The sequence below is a fragment of the Petromyzon marinus genome, chromosome 9, assembly GCF_048934315.1.
Source record: "Petromyzon marinus isolate PM22_M1 ecotype Great Lakes invasive population chromosome 9, UKy_Petmar_22M1.pri1.0, whole genome shotgun sequence".
Lineage (NCBI taxonomy): Eukaryota > Metazoa > Chordata > Hyperoartia > Petromyzontiformes > Petromyzontidae > Petromyzon > Petromyzon marinus.
The window spans coordinates 13,466,185-13,487,858 of record NC_133675.1 but is presented as its reverse complement, the minus strand read 5'-3'; the positions used below and the strand labels follow the sequence as shown (position 1 = coordinate 13,487,858).

The following is a 21,674-nucleotide window of genomic DNA, read 5'->3' as shown; positions in this document are numbered from 1 at the left end:
GGACAACAAACTAAACACGAACAGCAGTTCTAAATAAAAAAAAGTTTTCAATCTAGATTTAAAAGTGCAAAGCTCCAGGTGGCTTCCTAATATCGGAAGAGCGTTCCAGATGGACGCAGAAGCGCATCTGAAACCGCACGATGCAGTGACCGTCTTTGTTTGACAGTGAGCCAAAAGCTGGTTCGTGGATGACCAGAGTTCACGTGATGGTTCATGCTCTTTGGCGAGATCTGCAAGTGTGTCAGTGACATGTTTAAACACTGCACCAGGTACTCATTTGAGGCTGAGCCGACATAGAGGAGGCCCAGGATTGGTTCAAATATTCGCCACTGTTAGCGGTCATGAGCGGGAATCGAAGTCGGGTCTACCCAGGTTTGTAGCGCAGTGCACTAACCACGGCACTACCGCTCCCTGCTGTGTAACAGCACACGACAGGTCTCACACCGCTGTCGCTTCACAGCAACCACAATTTAGATTTACAGCTTTCGTGACTGCAGGGATTCATATGATTGGTTCTTTCAGTAAAGTCACGTAGAAGGGAAACAAAAAATATAAAACAATAAAATTCTCACGACGTTTCGACTGCAACACAAGCAATCATCATCAGGTGTGAAAACCACAGCAAAACGTTAGCACCACGGAGAGCGATTTGGCAGTTATTCAGATGGACGAGTCCATCTATGTTCGAAAAAGAGGAGGGGGGAGACGAAAATAATGGATGCGGTCTGAAAGCCACCGTAAGCGTGAACAATCAATTAAGACCCGAAATGGTTTATCAAATCCTTCCAATGATTGCTAAGCCAGAATCCATCTTCTCGTTTGAAATTGTCTCTGTGTTTGTATATGTGGATAGTCTCATGAACGAGTCTATCATGGTAGCCAGATGGCTTGCAAAGAACCTCTGTCTTGGAGAAGTCAATGTCATGTGAGCCTACTGAATTATAACAGTGATCTGCCACGGCCGAGGTGTTGGTCCTACCGTGTTTTAGGTCTGCTTTGTGTTCACGAATGCGGTCCGAGACATGTCGTTTGGTTTCTCCAATGTAACTACTACCACAGAGGCAACTTAGTTTGTAGACGCCAGGGTACTGTATGTCCGGAATCATATCTTTTACAGACGGAACCAGATCACGGATTTTATGTAATGTGTTGAATCGGATCTGGATCTTGTGTTTATTCAAGATTTTGGAGATATTTTTTTGTGATCCCCGCAATGTAGGGTAAAGTGATGGTTTTGAAAGGCTCCTCAAGAGGGTCCTTCTTCATGGTTGGAGTGATAGCTTTGCGGATTGTGTAGTCGGAGTAACCATTAGCCTTAAGAGCTTGGTGTACGTGCTTGAGGTCACTGGCTATGTGTTCCTGGTCGGATATGCATTGGGCTCTATGGTGCAGTCTTGATGAGGGAATTCTTCTGGGATGGATGGTGGTGGGAATCCGGTTTCAGGTAAGCATTCGTTGAAACCTTCTGCTGCCAGGCCACCAAGATTATACGGCTTACCAAAAATACATAAAGTAGATACACCCCTTCGTCCCATCGTCTCTACTATCAACTCCCCCACCTACAAAATGGCTCGTTTTCTGTCTGAAATCCTCCGGCCTTTCACTGGAAAAACCACCTCTGCGGTACAAAATTCTACTCACCTGGTATCGACAATAACGGGTATTTCCCTGTCCCCAGACGACCTGCTTGTCAGTTTTGATGTAGTTTCCTTATTCACCAAAGTTCCTGTACCTGACACCATCGCAATCATTGAAGACTTGGTTCATCAAGGACTAAACACTGAGGTACCCCGCCTGGTGAGACACTGATTAACCAATACATACTTCACTTGGAATGGAACTTTCTACAAACAGACTGAGGGCACCCCAATGGGCTCCCCCTATCTCCGGTTGTAGCCAACATTTTCATGGAGAAATTTGAGACTGACGCCATCCAGACTGCCACTCTGCGCCCAACCTTATGGAAGAGGTACGTGGATGACACTTTTGTCATCTGGCCACATGGCCGGCCTGCTCTAGACCAATTCTTCGACCACATCAATTCCATACACCCAGCCATCAGATTTACCATGGAAATTGAAAAAGATGGTAAGCTACCTTTTTTGGATGTCCTAATAAAAAGAGACCTAATGGATCAATGAGCCACTCTGTCTACAGGAAAGCTACCAATACGGATATTTACCTGAAACCGGATTCCCACCACCATCCATCCCAGAAGAATTCCCTCATCAAGACTCTGCACAATAGAGCTCAATGCATATCCGACCAGGAACACATAGCCAGTGAACTCAAGCACGTACACCAAGCTCTTAAGGCTAATGGTTACTCCGACTACACAATCCGCAAAGCTATCATTCCAACCATGAAGAAGGACCCTCTTGAGGAGCCTTTCAAAACCATCACTTTACCCTACATTGCGGGGATCACAAAAAATAGCAAAAAAATCTTGAATAAACACAAGATCCAGGTCCGATTCAACACATTACATAAAATCCGTGATCTGGTTCCGTCTGTAAAATATGTGATTCCGGACATACAGTACCCTGGCGTCTACAAACTAAGTTGCCTCTGTGGTAGTAGTTACATTGGAGAAATCAAACGACATGTCTCGGACCACATTCGTGAACACAAAGCAGACCTAAAACACGGTAGGACCAACACCTCGGCCGTGGCAGATCACTGTTATAATTCAGTAGGCTCACATGACATTGACTTCTCTAAGACAGAGGTTCTTTGCAAGCCATCTGGCTACCATGAGAGATTCGTTCATGAGGCTATCCACATATACAAACACAGAGACAATTTCAACCGAGAAGATGGATTCTGGCTTAGCAATCATTGGAAGGATTTGATAAACCATTTCGGGTCTTAATTGATTGTTCACGCTTACGGTGGCTTTCAGACCGCATCCATTATTTTCGTCTCCCCCCTCCTCTTTTCCGAACATAGATGGACTCGTCCATCTGAATAACTGCCAAATCGCTCTCTGTGGTGCTAACGTTAAAAAAACGCCACTTTTTTCAAATTATTTTGCTGTGGTTTTCACACCTGATGATGATTGCTTGTGTTGCAGTCGAAACGTCGTGATAATTTTATAGTTATATATTTTTATTTTATTTTATTTTTTTCCCTTCTACGTGACTTTACCGAAAGAACCAAGAATATAGCAACCGCAATGTTCACCTTCCCATAAGTGCCTTGCACTCTTCACACTTTGAGTGAGATTTTAAGCTCAGAAACGAAACATCACAAGAGTAAAAATCTGATTCCTACTTTATCATGAACACAACCTTTTCTAAACTGTAACAGTGGAAACCAGACTCCAAAACTTGCAACTGTGCCATTATGTCCTGAATTAATACTGTGCACCTGTTGAACCTGTCACGAAAACCCTCAAGCACAAAACCTGTCACATAAACAATTCTATCTGGATAATAATTTTATTCAATGCTTTTTTTACTCATTTGTACCGTCGCATTTGAATTATTTGTTATTTCGTTGTCTCGACTGTACAGTTTCGGTCGCTTCTTTTAGCATTCCGGTGTGCTTGAGGCTTGTACTGACAAGTCAAAATCAGGATCTCTATTGAGACCGGAGGAATCGTGGTACGGCGTGAAGTCCGATTTTTTGCACAACGTCCTGCGTGGAACTTGTAGATGTCTCCCTTTTTGCTCATTGAGGATTTATCTCGAGGCTAACCCTGCAGCATTATTTCGTTAAGTTGTTAAATGATCGTATTTCCTATAATTCAGTGTTTCCAAACCTTGTGTGTTGGCATACCTATGTCAACCCTGCAGAATCATTTATTTTATTTTGTGAGAAAAAAACTGTGGTATTTTGAAGTTCAGCACCTTCTATTTCTCCAAACATATTTTTGTAAATTATAATCCGTAACATAAACTCTATATGCACTGCCTATGAGCCAATCGCCTAGACTACACTTGATGTTATCAGATATCAAAAGCGAAGCATAGTGAGCCAGGATAGTTCTTGAATCGGTGAGCTGCTACTGCTGATGCAGAAGGACCTTGTTATCAGAGCCCAGTGCAGCAGTGGACTGACAAAAGGGCTTTATGTGTACCATACAGGCGTGTCTCGTTTAACGAGCATTTTTTTTCTACAAGAATTTCGCTTTTACGAGCAATTTCAATTTAGAACAGTTTGTCCCCAAAACGAGAAAGATGTTTGCTTAGCGAGCGGAGACCGATCGATCAATATGCGTCCCGTGGCGGTAGGGGGTGGTACGGCGGCCCGCAGATGTTTGTTTCACAGCTCTCCTGCGCTATGTGCCACGCGTGCTTCGTCGTGTGGGGGAGGGTGCCTCGTGGTGGCACTGGAATGGGTGGGTGGGGGGAGGAGTGTGGTGGGTGGGTGGGATGGGTGGCCTGGTTCGATTCCCAGCCACGACTAACATCAGTGGCAAGTGATATTTGAACCAGCGCTCCTGCATGGCCCATTCTGCTCCATCCAACCACTAACATCATCTTCCCTTTAAACAACATAAATACCAGACACTTGCAAGCACTGCAGTTCTTCCCGTGAGGTGTTACTTTTTATGTTTTATCACTTTATTTTAAAATTATAATGTGTATGTCTCACGTTCAAAAGTTGTTCGAAAAAGGAACATTTTGGGGGCTGAAACGTAGCTCAGCTCTTGACATGGGGGAGTCAGCGGGAAAACGAGAATCGTTTCGTGAGTGTTTCTGCTTAATGAGCAATTTTCACAGAGACGCGCCTGTAAGTGCGGCAAGTTGATTAATCCCTCCTCCCCCACCCCTTGCCCAGTTCCACAAAACCAAACGGCAAAGCACATTTTGGGAAAAAACACTTTTCAGACCATTGTCCTTCCAAACTGTATACCGTCGTTTTCTGTTCACAACAGCGTCGGATTTATCTGCACGCCGCAGTCCTTTCCTGTTTTTTTTATATCCCGAGTCTCTTCCACACGAACAAGTCACCCTCTCAAGGCGTGGGGGCCCCGCCACTTTTCAACACGAAAAAAAAGTGACAATCTCCAACTATGCCCACCACATCCTTCCGCTCCCAACTGCCATAAAAGCAGCGGTGGCATTCTACGCAAGGAAACTTAAGTAGAGCTTCATGGGCCCCGAGCAGATGGGGGGGGGGAGCACGGTTTCGTAATAATAATATATTTTTTAAGAATCCGCTTATGAATACATTAACATATCAACTTGTGTTCAGATTGTCGTCGTTCTCCCTGCACCTCTGTTTCGCACGCTTGATCATGTTCGGTGCGAATGAGGTTCGACGTACATTGTAAAAACAAAATAAAAGGCTCATCGTTCTAATACCACTGCTAAGCGTGCGTTTTATTGTAGTTGGCGTATTACCTTCGTTTATTACATCCACCTGGCCTGATGATTGTGAGTCTCCGTGAGTGGCGAGCAAGCCCCCTAAAGAAGGGCGTCAAGATCCCTCGCAACATTTTTTTCAGACTCTTCGGTGCAACATTCTGGACTCCGCAATACTGCCAGACAAACTGCAACGACTGTCAGAGTAGTTCCGTCCACCTTCGTGAACTTCCATTTGTTAATTACAACGTGTGGGGTCCATAACAATGGCAGTTTGAGTTCTAATCCATTTTTTTAGATAATCTTATTCAGTCACGGCGACCTGCAACTATTTAGTTTGTTTGGTTTATTGTCCCTACCCCTGCACCTCCGATTAGCACGGTTGGCCGAGCATGGTTATCCTCGTACTGTATCGTGTTAAATAATTTCAACAATTAAGTGCTGCATTGTTACATGACCGACCGGTATATTGTGCAGTGTAGTACTCAAACGTGTATCATCTACCATTATTAATTCGCAACATATTTGCGCATTGGTACAATCTAGCATCTCAATACAATGCGGAGGTGACCATTTTCTCGACGCTGTTGATTTTCTGGGACGGGCCTCACAGTGTCCACGGCCCGGCCAATGGAGGAGGCATGGAACTAGCGTCTTAACAGACGCTAATACTGGTAGGAACCTCCTGGTTCCACTAGCCCACAGGGGATTATTGTGTCCGTCCGTCCGTCGTGCATCCAAAAATGGGAGGGGCTGGGTGGGTAAGGAGGCCACGGCACACACGAGGGTGTGGGTGGCCACCAACCACGTCCGGCCATCTTCACGACATTTTCCCCTCCACGTGGAGAATCAACAACATGCGTTTGGAGTATGCGGCCGCTCTCAATGTCTACATTATAAGTCGCCAATTCATTGAGCCATCATTCGAGGCAAGGTCACTTCGGAATCGTATACAGCTCAGTGGGCCCTGCCCGGTCAAAGCGGAACACACCACGTGGTGCCGCCGTTGACCCGGGCCATTGACCGAGCAACCCAACGTTCCTACCAGCTCCCTCCGCAAGAATGTGTTATCACGATGTGGGTACAAAAACACCAAAATCACTGGCCATTCACAACGGCGGGAACTACACAGGGAAGCATTTGGCGAGGCTCGACCGATTTTTGTTGTTGTCAGGGGTCAAACGCGACCATTAAAAGTATTAACACAATCAAGCGAAAAAGGGCAAAACCGTGTACTTTAAAAAAACACACAATAAGAGGCCTAAAAAGTTCAAAGTAAGTGCGTCCCACCATTCATTACAATCAAACATTCCTGAAGGCGTCCCATAGAAGAAAAAAAAGCCTTTGATTATCGAACACAATTATATGAAGATATATGCAGTACACCAAGAAGCAACAACGGCAGGAGAAGCAGCAGCAGCAGAAAAAAAAACGCCTGTACCTCGCCACGCTGATTGCATCTATACAGCACGCCGAACATGCGTCATGGCGCATGGGAATGTGTCACATATATCACATTGGCCCGGAGAGACGCGGTCACAAACGCAACCTTACAATCAAATTAAACTATTGTGCGCGTGTTTTGCTTTATTTGGTGAAGGAGGTGGGAACCATGAAGCGCACAGAGCGGAGGAGCAAAGGAAACTGGGGGGGGGAGAGAGACCGGAGGGTAAGAGAAACGCCGAGAGAGCTTTTTGCGTGTTGCCGGAACATAGAACGTGCCACACGCTGAAGCGCAGGGAACGTGACGGAGGGGGGAGACGGTCCAACCACTCCTTGATTGCACCAAGGCCGACACGTGTATGAATTCAAGCTCAGAGATCAAGATGTCATCATGGCCAGAGCCGGTGAGATAAGTTGAACTTCTTTCGCACCGTACATAGCCAATCGTGCTAATTGGAGGTGCAGGGTGGTGGGGGGGGGATAATAAACTAAACACAACAGAGCAGTTCTAAAGACAAGAGTTTTGAGTTCAGATTTAAAAGTGTGTAGCTCCCAGTAGCTTGCTAATGACCACAAATAATAGCTCAACGGAGTGGCTTTATCACGTGGAAATGAGTAGCAGCCGAATACCCGAAGCGCGTGTTGATTTTAAATGTTGAGGGGAAAACCCCGATAGAAATCCACGCAAGCACGGGGAGAACACGCAAACTCCAAACGTACAGCAGGCGTCAGGGTCGGGATTGAACCCACGAACCTCCTGCATACGAGGCGAGGTAGTTCAGATCTCATGGGGAACAACAGGGAGACGAAGAACATACAATCTTCCTACACAAAGAGACACCCGAGTCAGGAATTGAACCCAGGTCGTTCTTGCTATTGAGGCACAAGTATTACACACTGGGCCACCGTCCCGTCCAAAGACGATGACAGTGCCCAAGACTCATAGCACAAACTGCAAGGCAAGCTACAGAGAACCGTGGGTTACCGTGGGAGAAACATTACAGGCCAGGCTGATTGACTGCCATTAATCATGGAATATACCCCCCCCCCAAAAAAAAATATAGCATAATCTCTCTCTGACAATTGCATAAATTTGAGTTCACAAACCCATATCTTATATAAGTTATTTCGGGCAATGCCGCACCTGTACACGCAGTTGCTTTCGAAGGCGTCCCTGAATCCAGAGGCAATGTCCCACGGACGTAATTGCACAATTGCATGAAAGCTGGAACAACATGCCCCAGCTTAGTCAAACACCCTTCTGGCTTTTAGTATGTATTCATCTTAACACTGCCGTACCATAGTGAAGATGCTTTGCCTTAGGGGCCGTACATACATGACGTCACGCGGTTTTGGACGATTTTTGACCCCCCGCCCCTAGTCACACAGCGTCACAGAAAGTCAGACCCCCCCCCCCTCAAATATGACGTCACAAAGCTCTGCCCCCCCCCCCCCCCAAATAAATATATAAAACATGCTTAAAATTGCTTTAAAATATTGTCATTGTAGTGCGTATTTAATGTGGCGCTGCACTCTGATGTTGTAGGAGAAAACATTTATTAAAAAGTCTATTTAATTATGTAGAACGTGTTGTCTATATTTATTTAAAGTTGCGCATTTTGATTTGACGTCACATTTCTCAACCCCCCCCCCCCCCCCTCGTCACAAATGTCTGAACCCCCCCAGGTGCGTGAAGTCATTTATGGACGGCCCCTTAGCCATGCTATGCTGGAGCAATTCTTGCTTGTGTGTGTGCGTGTGGCAATAAGTGTGTGTGGCAATAAGTGTGTGTGTGTAGGGAGCGGTAGTGTCGCGCGGTTAGCGCGCTGCGCTATGAAACCCAGGGCCCGAGCTTAAATCCCGTTGACGGCCAATAAAGTTTCAAGTTGCATTTATTAGGTACAGCCCTGTGAGCCGTGCGGCTCTTAAGTCGGGTGCAACCGCAACAAACAAAATTTGAACACAGAACATCTTAAAGCGACAACTCGTAACAGAAACATCCTGGAATAAACCAGCAAATATTTCACACAAAAAAAACTTGTTAAAACGCTGTGTGCAAAAATCAATGTGGTGCAAGCCAACAACCATAAGACAATTTAGATTAACCATATGTTTTGGAATCACCAAAATAAAGCAATAAAAACAATGTAACAATAGTAATCATAGGAACTGTGATTTTAAATTTAGCAATACCATCATTGACGATTACTTGAACCGGTCGTGAGCCTTTCCTAGGTTGACTCAGCCTCAAATGAGTACCTGGTGCGATTTGTACAACAACAAAAAATCGCCACTCGGGAGACAAAGGCGGTCGTGGGTGGTGCTGGCCACCGACCCCCTCGTGTGCCGTGCTGGCCTTCATAGGTGCTCGCTAACAGCATTTGCCCCAACCGTCTGTACAGGCTATACGGGGGGGGGGGGGGTGTTTGTCTTTTGTTTGCGTCTGTGGTAATGTCTGAGATTTAAAAAGGCATTGTAAACGCAATAACAAGTCTGAATTTCCAATGCCTGCCGAAGATGCCAATACTTCCGTTAAACTTGCGCAAAAAATGTTCAGTTGTCGTAAAGTTACTGATTAAATATGCCTACCTTTGAGCACATCCACACACGTACACACAACACCCTAACACAAATACAATTTACGCAAACGTACAATCAACAAATGTTATTTTCAGAAGCCCAAGCCTTTCTAACAGGGCTACGTAACACTTCATAGAGCGTGTGACCGTAACACAGCAACCGAGGTGACGACCTGACCCGAGTAAATGACCTGAAACTCGATAAGAATCCAACAGCATCCCATAGAAGTCTTCTGTAGTCTTGTGTACCATTCACACGCCCAGGCAAAAGTACTGTGATGGTGAGGAGTTCAACCGCGATGAAGCCTCGAGAGATGAATGACGCTCAAAAGAAGTCACAAACAAACACCTTTTCGTGAAAGACGCAACGCACAAGATCCCTGGGTTTGTACTCCCACGAAGCTCATGGTCCACCCTAAACCGCATCTACTGCATAAACCATTGGGGACGCGGACACCCGATGCACAAACAGAAAATTTTAAACTCTCCAGTAGTAGTGTGTGACTGTGATCATCCAGCACAGACCATACGACGTATACCGACGCAATACCCCCATCCACAAATACGAAGGAGACATCACAGCGATGATGCACTCTCCGCTGGCTCCTGGCGCGGCTATCTGGCTTGACCACCTGAATGTGAAATGATAGCCGTTGCTCTGCATCTGCATCAGCCATACGGAAAAAGAAAAAAGTCATTGTGGTGGTGTTTGCGAAGTTGTCACTAGGCACATTGTCGGCCATGTTAAATCCACTGCTGGATGAAGGCCTCTCCAAGCCAGCCATCCCTCGTGGCCCTGCGATATAGCGATCGATCCACCTTCGCAGTCGACATCCTCATGCGCATGCTCTCCTCCTTGTGGCTGCCACTGCTCCACGAGTCTTGCCCACTGCCCGTCATCCTTCCGATTAGCACGGTTGGCTAGGTACGTTGCAAAAGAAGTTCAACATACGTACGTGGACAGTGACGCGTCCTGCCCAAGCCACCTGACTATTCTTAACAGTCAATATGATGTCTCTAACCTGCATGCATTCTCCGATCCATTTGTTCCCTCTTTCTGTCCTTTTGGATGGTTCGCAGATACGGCAGTTGACACCAATGCTCCATATCTATCACGAGTCACCAACAAAAGCCCACTTAAACATTACAGGTGAATGCGCTGATATTTAATGTTGCCGAAAGCGGCAAACAAATGTTTGTACATCTATTTAGTTAATGGGAAGAAAGACGTGGGTTGTTTGTGTGAATAACAAACATTGAACCAACTCCTTCACAAAGCGCCCTTTGTTGAAATTAATTATATAAAATAGCAGTCCGAAAAAGTTGCTTGCTTAATCTGGGATTATAAGCCCATTTAACACACCCATTTCGTGACATTTGCCAACTTGAAACATGCATAACAAACACCAATTGCCAAAGGCAGGCAGGTTATTTGAAAACTATTTAAAGGTTTCTTGAGATAAAATGTATTTTCTTTGAAGCCACTTGCAAAACACCGTGCCCAATATTTAGCACCACAGCCACCACCACCGCCGAGGATGCAAGGCGGCGATGGTGCAGAGGTTCGTGAAATTCGCAGGTGAACCCAGCGACTTGCCGGCCAATCCAGGCCACGGCTATGTAACCTCGGCGTTGAGTGGCGTCCGCGCCGGTGCCGACCAGACTCCTGTCTCGCTGCCCCTTCGCGAATCCAGCCTGGCAATCAGCGGCAAAAATTTGGTCGAGGAACTTGACATGACCAAGACGGCGCGGGGGGAGGCCCTCATGCAGCAAAGGACTGACAAAATGCGTACTTGGTCACAAAGAATGGCTTCAAGTCACCAATTAGACCGGTAGTCTGTGGTCTCCCGCAGGGATCTGTGCTTGGCCCATCACTTTTAAGCATCTACATTGCACCATTGGGTATTCTGCTCCAACATCTTGGCTTATCCTACCAGATGATGCTGTCCCGAAGCTCCTCGGACACACGTTACGTCGTGATAATTTTATTGTTTTATTTTATTATTTCCCTTCTACGTGACTTTACCGACAGAACCAAGAAAATAGCATCACCATCATCATTACCACCACCACCGCGCGTGTCAAGAGCAAGACAAAAGGCAGAGCGTGAGAAGCGAAGCTGTGGGCACAATCTCTTTAATGTGTTTACTTTGCTGTCCTTCCTGCTCGCACCACCGATTCCGATAAGCACGGTTGGCTACGTACGGTGCGAAAGAAGTTCAACAGACATACATACATACATCATAACCATGTGCCCGAGTGTGTGGGTACAGATGCACGAATTTATGAATATACCGTACCAATGTACCTTGCGTGTAAGGTGTGAGTGGGAGTGTGTTTAAACATTCACATAGCCGCGCAAGTAGGTGTATGTGTGAGCAGGTGCTTTTGAAAACTGTACATCAAAGCGAGGACTGAAATGGTGGCTAGACAGTATGAGCAGCACTTCAAGAACCAGACCTTCACACCTTCCCACGCCATGTGACTTTGGCTATAAAGTGGCCTTTAGTTTTTTTTACATCAGGGTTTAAACATTACCAGAGGTAACATCTTGAAAACAAAATGAAACAACACATTTCTTTTGGAGACAGATTCTTTCTTGAAAGACAAACGAGCGGTGAGAGCGTCGTATAATTATATTTTGTGTCTGCATCGCGCACACACACACACATTTGAAGCTCATTGCGAGCGGCGCAAATTTGAGCCCTTGCTGTGGCGAGGATTCGTCGATTGACAGCGCCCATCAACGAACGGCAATCACTCGACCGATTCGTAATGCGGCTGGTTTTTAAGAATCGCCCTTCAAGCCTACGTTACAACTGCAAGCTCTGCTCAAAGACAAGGCTACATCAGCCGGCACATTTTTACCCATTTTACGCCACGGCGATGCTAGGACCGCGCGCGCTCACGGACAAAGAGAGTATTGTTCGTCTGAACAGGGGCTTCACATTGAACGCACATCGATTGGCCCTATCCTTCGACGGATTAAACAAATGGTTGCTGAGCCGGATGCCTCCACTTGCTCGTGAAGATTAACGCGATTCACCGACTACTCTCTTACTTGGCCACCGTGATCCCGCTGATGAGAGGGGGTCTTGAGATCCGGCAAATGGTAACTTCCACGGGGACACCGTCCGGGGTTGAGCTCGGCCCGGTGGATAATTGAACCTTATGGCGGGACCCCGGGGTCACATAAGCCCACGGGGTCCTATAAAGCCCCCGGTTTTCGCATAAACATTCAATTGTAATGTAAACAAAAACTTTGCTCTATTTTTACCAATGGGTTTGAAGGATGGTGGCAAGTGTTGTCTTGTTAAACTATGCCTGTAAAACTGAAAACTACTTCCCTGCAGTATCTCTATTTAAATACACTATCGAAAAAATAATTTACGCCCCTCTATCAATCATCGTGTTTCTCAATATGGATTCGTAAACACACTTTGTAAACAGTACATAAAATAGAACGCGTTTTCAATGCGCTGCTCATATTGTAACACGCGTTTATACCAATGTTACTCTACAAAGTAGTGAGTCGCTGCTCTTCTTATCCGCATTGATACGAGCGGTATGTGGGGACTATGGCTTAACCGCAACAACAAAAACTATCTGCACAGATGCATACGGACAAGAGAAGTATTATCAAACAGGAGGAATTAACGGTGCAACGCATATCATCTGTTAAATATGTGCAGGTAATCGGATTGTCATCGATTGATCCTGGCTGCAGACATTGGTCGGTCACAAATAATAATGAAGATAAGAAAGCAGTTTCACTCATACCGTTATGACAAATAAAGGACTTCAGTCGTGTAGGCAGTTTGAGCAGCTTTGGATAAGACTTACTATGATCCCTGCCCATACCCGAGCATGGAGTGGATTCGCTTGTTTAACTCTTCTGCGCATTCGTCTTCGCCGCTGCGCTTGGACACGACACGACAACAGAATCATCCGTGCCGGGTGGGTAGATGCGTTTATGTGCGGGGTCGGACGGAGTCGCCAAAAATAAATTAAGTACGATGGTTCTACTTACGTTTATTCGGGACCCCGGGGTCCCGCCATAAGGTTAATTTGCACAGCAGCGCTTTGGAGTGCCACGTCACAGATGCCCTGAACGTGGCAAATGTCCAACAGAATGATTGCGCAAGGCTGATTGTGTGGATCATTCGGTATACTTATATAAGTGCAAATTGGAACTCACGACCTTGCTTAATCATTGAACAGTTTGGTGTTCAATCGCCAAAGATAAAATGTGATTTCCTTTTCGCATGTTTCACCACCTGCGTCACCTTTCATTCCCCCCCCCCCCCGCCCAGAAATTATCCCCAGAGATTCATGGGTCGTCATCAGGTATCGATAAAGGATCGATGCGGCCCTTCTATCGCTTTGCTTCATGAGGCCACCGCTGGAGAAAGTGGAGGGGCCTCTAGGGGCCTCTAGAGGCCTCGCTCTAGACCAAGGCGGTCGGCAACCAAAATAACTAGAGACCTTTTTTTGTTAAGCCGCTAAAAATACAACTTTACATTTCAAGAGCCGCAGTGCACTGTGGCTACATAACGTCACGAAGCGCGTCCTTAATGAGCCATCCATTTAGTGCGTACGCATGGAGGGGGGACAGGGGGTTAACCCAAACACGTACGCTTGCGTATTGGGGTGGGTCTACTGAGAATGTACGCATAGGAAACGGGAGGGGGGGGTGAAGCCTCGATAATAATTTGTCTACATTGGCCTTCAAATGAGTTAGATAGTCCGTACCTACTCAATGGATGGCCCCTAAAGAGCCCGCAGGCGTGCTGACCACTGATCTAAGAGGGTGTTCAAGCCGACGACATGGAAAGCGATGGGAGCCACCCACACCTTACACCGCCACACACGATCTGCTGATCTACTAACGGTGTCGAAGGCTGTTCTGGAATTTGTAAACATTAAGTTCAATGCATCATCACCATGTTTACATTTTTTTTGCAAATCCATGCAAATAAACCTCTGTCCGTATAGTGTTGCGTAAGGTCTTTAACCACTTCTAAAGTGACGATTATTCTACAAAAGAAGAGATGCTAACTACCTCGCCTGGTATACAGGAGGTCGGGTTCGATCCCGACCATGACGCCTGTTTATTTCAAGTTTGCATGTTCTCATCGTGGTCGCGTGGATTTTTCTCCCTGCCCTCCGGTTTTCCCCTCCACATTTAGAAACATGCGTTTAGAGTAATTTGGCTGCTACTTCGTTGGGCTATCATTTGCCACCAGATCGCTTCTGGAAAAGAGCTGTATTGCTCAGTTGGGCCTTACCTGGTGAAGTAAAAAATAAAAAATAGTTTAAGAGTTTGATTAATAGACTATTGAAAGCGGACCGCAAACAAAAATGATGAAAGGATGCGGATTGAATCGGGTTGGAGTGCTTTTGTAAAACAGAACTTGATAACGAAAAGTAAAAGTTCCAGTGTGCGTGCACCTTGATAACCAAAGAAAAACTTTCGTAAGTCCTGTGCGTTTCCTGACGCTTGGCTCAGAAGCATGCACGTGGAAAAAATCAAGCGCGCTCAAAAGTGCGCAAAGAAACGTGGAGGTGCACAGGCTCTTGAACTTACATTGGGTGGCGGAAAGAGGAATGCGTGAATTTGAGAAGACACCGGTTAATGTTACAATGTGACAATTCATACGTGAATTCAAAGTCAAGTGGACTTGGGGGTGGGGGGGACACACATTGCTGGAAGGGAAGTCAAGGAGCAAATGATTTAAAACGAGCCGTAGACAAACAAGTAAAAAAAGGCGTCCCAGAGGGCGTTAACTGGGGAGATGGAGCTATTAAATCAGCTCAGGTGTGGTAGGTGGAGCACAACGACACAAATAAGGATCGCAAGAGATGGAAGAGGACAGTTTGGGCAAATGTATTCAACCAGTAGTGGATTGACCATGTCTGACAATGATAGATGAGGTAATAAGCCATTACCAGCTGAAATAATACTTTGCCTGCTGATGCTCTACTATTTATATCTTTCAAGCCGAAATGTTTCATACAGTATAGAGGTACAGTACACACACACGTGCCTCCATGCTCCAACTTCCCGGTGCAGTACATGCAAGTTTGCATGCAAGTTTACACCTTTACCTCTGCTGGAAACAACATTGTCAGTCGGGTGAAATATCAAATATTCCTTGGTCAAAGGACGAAACAACACTTAAAAGGGTAATTTAAAGGCTGATGATACAGAAGCGAAATTGCTACTTTAACAAAAATATATAGATATTTACTTGGCCTAACTCAAGACACAGTTACTCATGCTGGTTGCGCAAGGCTGGCGTGTAGAGTTTACACAATGCGGCACAGTCGGTATATCTGTTGTGGCCCTAAGAATTTTACCGATTTGACTTTCATAAGTTAAGGATACACAAGTGATACAATTGCCAGTAGTCTTTTTGCCATTGTGTGCGGTGTATACGGGGGCGCATCTTTGGAACATTGTCAGTGCAAGATAAGAGAGAGAGACGGCGGTTGAAGCCGGAGATAAAACAGGCTCTGAAAAAGGCAAAACAAACATCACCTTGGACAATTGCACTTGCTGGGCCGTGGTTATGTCTTACTTCGACAAAAGTAGTTTGCTACTCCGAGGAGATGATATCTAAACCTGTGCTTGTGGCGCTCGACACACAGAGGCAGTAAGTACACGGACAGACAGGGAAGAAGCGGTGTCATCTCTGGCACTCGCGTGATGTTTCAAACGCCCATTTGGGTGGTCCGCGAAGAGGGTGGAGGGGGTGGGGTTAACAATAGGAACGATTGACAGGTTGGCAACGGAGATGGCTGAAAGTTGAGATGTTAAGGCGGTTGATATATTTAAATGGACGGTAATACCAAATGATTTAGATGAAACGGTTAATTGGTTACGATTATGGAGCCATGTTAGGTTTGGCCAGCAGGCATGGGTCAAGTTCATTATGAGAATATTGACGATGTGAAATGGTTTGTGCGATTTCACCTTTTAGACCGCCTGCCACGAGCGAGCTTTTATGACGAACAAAAGGATGCTAGTTTGCGGGCGATTCACAAACGGTGTAACCAAAACATTTTAAAATTGCATTCCTTGAAAGGGAATGAGTATATATCGTCGGGCTGACAGCTTTGGAGCAAAACCGTGCCATTGTGTTTCTTGAATCAATTAATCCATGACACGGTGTAACAATCACACGATTGTACAGGGCACTAAGTGATTTTAAACAATTCTGATGCCAGTGGGAGTGTCTCCGGACGACGTTCTCGCTGAATATCGTGGGCAGAGCTTAACGGAAGGCGTTTTTGAGAAAGGAAATGGCACGTGGAGAGCCGTAAAGACCTCCTCGTTACCGCATTATTAACGAAACACGATGAAGCCTCAATTAAAACAATTAACGGCACGTCGATTCAGTCGTGAGACGTAAACACCGACGCAAGCTTCTGCGCGTGTCAGCAAAACATTTATCAATGGCTCTAACGCAAAGTGGCAAAGCTGTACACACACATCGCCAAAATAATGTCTACTGGTTATTGTTGGTGGTAACACGTTTTAAAGGCACACACTTTCAGAGCGCCTCCTCCGTCACATAACTGAACACCGTACTTGTATTAATGTACACGTCCCGTGCACACTTTCTTACGGGGAAGTTCAAGAGCGTTTCATTATCGAGTTTATAAACTTTCTTTTGGTATGGTTTACGTGCGCATGGTCGTTACAATGTACCGTGGGCTAACGTTGAAGGTATTTCTCACTCAATAGCTGTCAACCCTTTCGGCTAACCCCGTATTCTTGTGCAGAGAAATTGAGTGTTCAGGTCCATACGACGTACAGCCGTTTCAATACGGGCAAAACAATGTTTTGTATATTTGTTTGTGTTTCCCCCTTGTGATGGAACATTGTAGGATGAACGTTGGGATTTATAAGGGCACGGGGTGACCAATAAGGTCTGAATTGGTCTGTGAGGGGTTGACAGGTATGCTACTCACAGGACCAGACGGCAACCATTAATTGTGACTTCAGAACATTGCTTGGCATGTAAATGCGCTACGCGATCACACATCAGTTTTCCTACACGCATACTTGAAAAACGCTGCAACAGTTGTATGAGCAGCGGTTATACGGGTCGTGAAATCCTGCGTCCAAGCTACTGGGAAGGGTGACTGCACTTCACGTGGCGCTGAACCAAAGTTACACGCGTTCCAGCACCCACACAAGGATGTCAATATTCAAATGTTCTCGCAACCGCAGAGAGGTTAAATTTAGATGATACGCAGGGTGATCCATTCGCACATTTTTTTTTAAAGGCACTCCGTTTTTCAGCTTACCGCATGATCTAAATGCATAAGTACAAGACGGGCTATGTGATAAGAAGTGTATCAAGTATTCGCTGACTCTCTGAACAAAGAGCAAGGACTGAGAGGCGCGGGCGAGGAAGAGGCGGCGCTCCAGATAATTATCCAAGCTCTGCGGCCCTCTATTTACAAATTTGTCATCGACTAATCAATGCGTGTTTGGACATGTTGGAGGAAAACCGGAGCACCCGGGATAAAGCAGGCGCGTGCGAGCGAGGGGGGTGACACTCTATCCCCCATGCGCACAGACAGATGGAACGGGTGGTGAGTCCGCACGCATGGTTGCCGTACCGCCGTGTTGTGGGAAAAGCCAGGGTTATAGCTCCTCGTCGACGCCCGCCCACGGGAAGGGAGTTTCACAACCCCTTGAGTAATCCATCACCCCTCGCCGACTCCACAGTGCTGGCTGGCAGGCCACGGGCATAGCCACCACACGGCGGGCTAACGTCAACACGGCCGATTGAATTTGGTGGGAGTCGTGTGAAGAGAGGACTTGCGTTCACAAATATTGTGGGTTTTTTAAATCTATAATTCCTAGAACATTAACTTTTCTCTATTCAGACAATTGACCTGCTAACGCGTGCATAACTGCCGATTTCACAGTGCTCATTGTTGCCTGTCGCTTGACGAGTTGGGCCCTTAGGCTATGTATATGGCTTAGCAAAAACTGTTACAAAAACCCCCATAAACGACTGCGTTGTTGTTACTTCTTCAATGGTGCTGTATTTGTATGTGGATCGCGCCGAACGAATGCACTTACCTGATCCGATGATGATAATCTAGGAGTCTGATGCTGCTTCTGCTGCTGGTGGTTCAGGATGAGTCGGGGACACGTGTTGGGAGTTCGTAGCAGGGTCTTAAAGTACCCAGCACGACTCTTAGCACGGCGTCTCTCTCACCACCACTCCAGCTCTCCCCCTCCCACTTCCTCTCTCGCTCGCTCGCTCCGAAACAGCCGCGGATCGCGATAACGAGGCCAAACAAATGTTTCACTGCCTGCGAATTTCTTATCCAGCCCGACCCACCACCGCACTGCTGAGAGACCACTGAACGACATCACCATCAGCGCCACTGTCATTCCCAACCCGCGGGGTAGCCACGACCCTCGATCAACACACGCCCACTCAGCCTCGCTTCACCCACCCACCCTCACCCACCCACCCACCCTCACTCACCCACCCTCACTCACCCACCCACCCTCACTCACCCACCCACCCTCACTCACCCACCCTCACTCAACCACCCACCCTCACCCACCCTCACTCACCCACCCTCACCCACCCACCCTCACCCACCCACCCTCACCCACCCACCCTCACCCACCCACCCTCACACACCCTCACTCACCCACCCACCCTCACCCACCCTCACTCACCCACCCTCACTCACCCACCCACCCTCACCCACCCTAACCCACCCACCCTCACCCACCCTAACCCACCCACCCTCACTCACCCACCCACCCACCCTCACTCACCCTCACTCACCCACCCTAACCCACCCACCCTCACTCACCCACCCTCACTCACCCTCACACCCTCACACCCTCACACACCCTCACCCACCCACCCTCACCCTCACTCACCCTCACACCCTCACTCACCCTCACTCACCCTCATTCACCCTCACACTTTCACACACCCTCACTCACACCCTCACACCCTCACACTCTCACACACCCTCACACCCTAACACCCTCACTCACACCCTCACACTCCCTCACACTCCCTCCCACTCACACTCTCACACACCCTCTCACCCTCATTCACACCCTCACTCTCACACACTCACACCCTCACTCACACACTCACACCCTCACTCACACACTCACACCCTCACTCACACCCTCACACTCTCACACACCCTCTCACCCTCACTCTCACACACGCACACCCTCACTCACACACTCACACACTCACACCCTCACTCACACACTCACACCCTCACTCACACCCTCACACTCTCACACACCCTCACTCACCCTCACTCTCACACTCTCACACACCCTCTCACCCTCACTCACACACACTCACACACACTCACACCCTCACTCACACACTCACACCCTCACACTCACACCCTCACACCCTCACTCACACCCACCCTCACTCACCCTCTCACCCTCACTCACCCACCCTCACTCACCCTCACTCACCCTCACTCACCCACCCACCCACCCTCACTCACCCACCCACCCACCCTCACCCACCCACCCACCCTCACCCTCACTCACCCTCACACCCTCACTCACCCTCACTCACCCTCATTCACCCTCACACTTTCACACACCCTCACTCACACCCTCACACCCTCACACTCTCACACACCCTCACACCCTAACACCCTCACTCACACCCTCACACTCCCTCACACTCCCTCCCACTCACACTCTCACACACCCTCTCACCCTCATTCACACCCTCACTCTCACACACTCACACCCTCACTCACACACTCACACCCTCACTCACACACTCACACCCTCACTCACACCCTCACACTCTCACACACCCTCTCACCCTCACTCTCACACACCCTCTCACCCTCACTCACACACACTCACACACACTCACACCCACACCCTCACACTCACACCCTCACACCCTCACTCACACCCACCCTCACTCACCCACCCTCACTCACCCACCCTCACTCACCCTCACTCACCCACCCTCACTCACACCCACCCTCACTCACCCACCCTCACTCACCCACCCTCACTCACCCTCACTCACCCACCCTCACTCACCCACCCTCACTCACCCACCCTCACTCACCCACCCTCACTCACCCACCCTCACTCACCCACCCACCCTCACCCACCCTCACTCACCCACCCACCCTCACCCACCCTCACCCACCCTCACCCACCCTCACCCACCCTCACCCACCCTCACCCACCCACCCTCACCCTCACCCTCACCCACCCACCCACCCTCACCCTCACCCACCCTCACTCACCCTCACTCACCCTCACTCACCCTCACACACTCTCACACTCTAACACACCCGCACTCTCACACCCTCACACACCCTCACACACCCTCACACCCTCACCCACAAAGATAAAAAGACAAAGATCCCCCATATAGCCTTAACAGACTGTAGGGGCAAGTGCTGTTGCGAGCACCTATGAAGGCCGAAACGGTACTCGAGGGGGTGGGTGGCCAGCACCACGCCCGACCGCCTTTGTCTCCCCAGTGGCGATGTTTACTACACACCGCACCAGGTACTCATTTGAGGCTGAGTCGACCTAGGGGAGGCCCGGGACCGGTTCAGATAATCGTCACTGGTGTTGGCCGTGAGCGGGAATCGAACCCGGGTCGCCAGGTTCACAGCGCAGCGCGCTAACCGCTACACTACCGCTCCCCACTCACACTCTCACACACCCTCTCACCCTCACTCAAACCCTCACTCTCACACACTCACACCCTCACTCACACACTCTCACTCACACCCTCACACCCTCACACTCTCACACTCCCTTACAACCTCACACACCCTCACAACCTCACACACCCTCACACACTCACACCCACACACACCCTCACTCACACCCTCACACCCTCACACCCACACACCCACACACACCCTCACACGCTCACACACTCACCCACCCACACACACCCTCACTCTCACTCTCACACACCCTCACACACTCACACCCTCACTCACACCCTCACTCCCTCACACCCTCACACTCTCACACACCCTCACTCACACACTCTCACTTTCACACCCTCACTCACACTCTCACCCTCACACCCTCACTCCCTCACACCCTCACTCCCTCACACCCTCACTCACACTCACACACACTCACACCCTCACTCACCCTCTCACACCCTCACACCCTCACACTCTCACACCCTCACTCACACCCTCACACACACACCCTCACACTCACACCCTCACACCCACACACACCCTCACACCCTCACACCCTCACTCACACCCTCACACTCACACCCTCACACTCACACACTCACACTCTCAC

At 48.1% G+C, this 21,674-nt stretch overlaps 1 protein-coding gene across 1 annotated transcript in view; it reads right to left on the bottom strand.

Moving 5' to 3' along the window:
* The window catches only part of LOC116940480 (CMP-N-acetylneuraminate-beta-galactosamide-alpha-2,3-sialyltransferase 1-like), a 59,675-nt gene extending 40,912 nt beyond the window's left edge, over positions 1 to 18,763 (bottom strand). Inside the window, exon 1 of the mRNA XM_032950361.2 lies at positions 18,438 to 18,763. The gene's annotated coding sequence lies outside the window, so the exon portion shown is untranslated. The remainder of the gene's footprint in view (positions 1 to 18,437) is intronic.
* Positions 18,764 to 21,674: the final 2,911 nt, after the last annotated feature.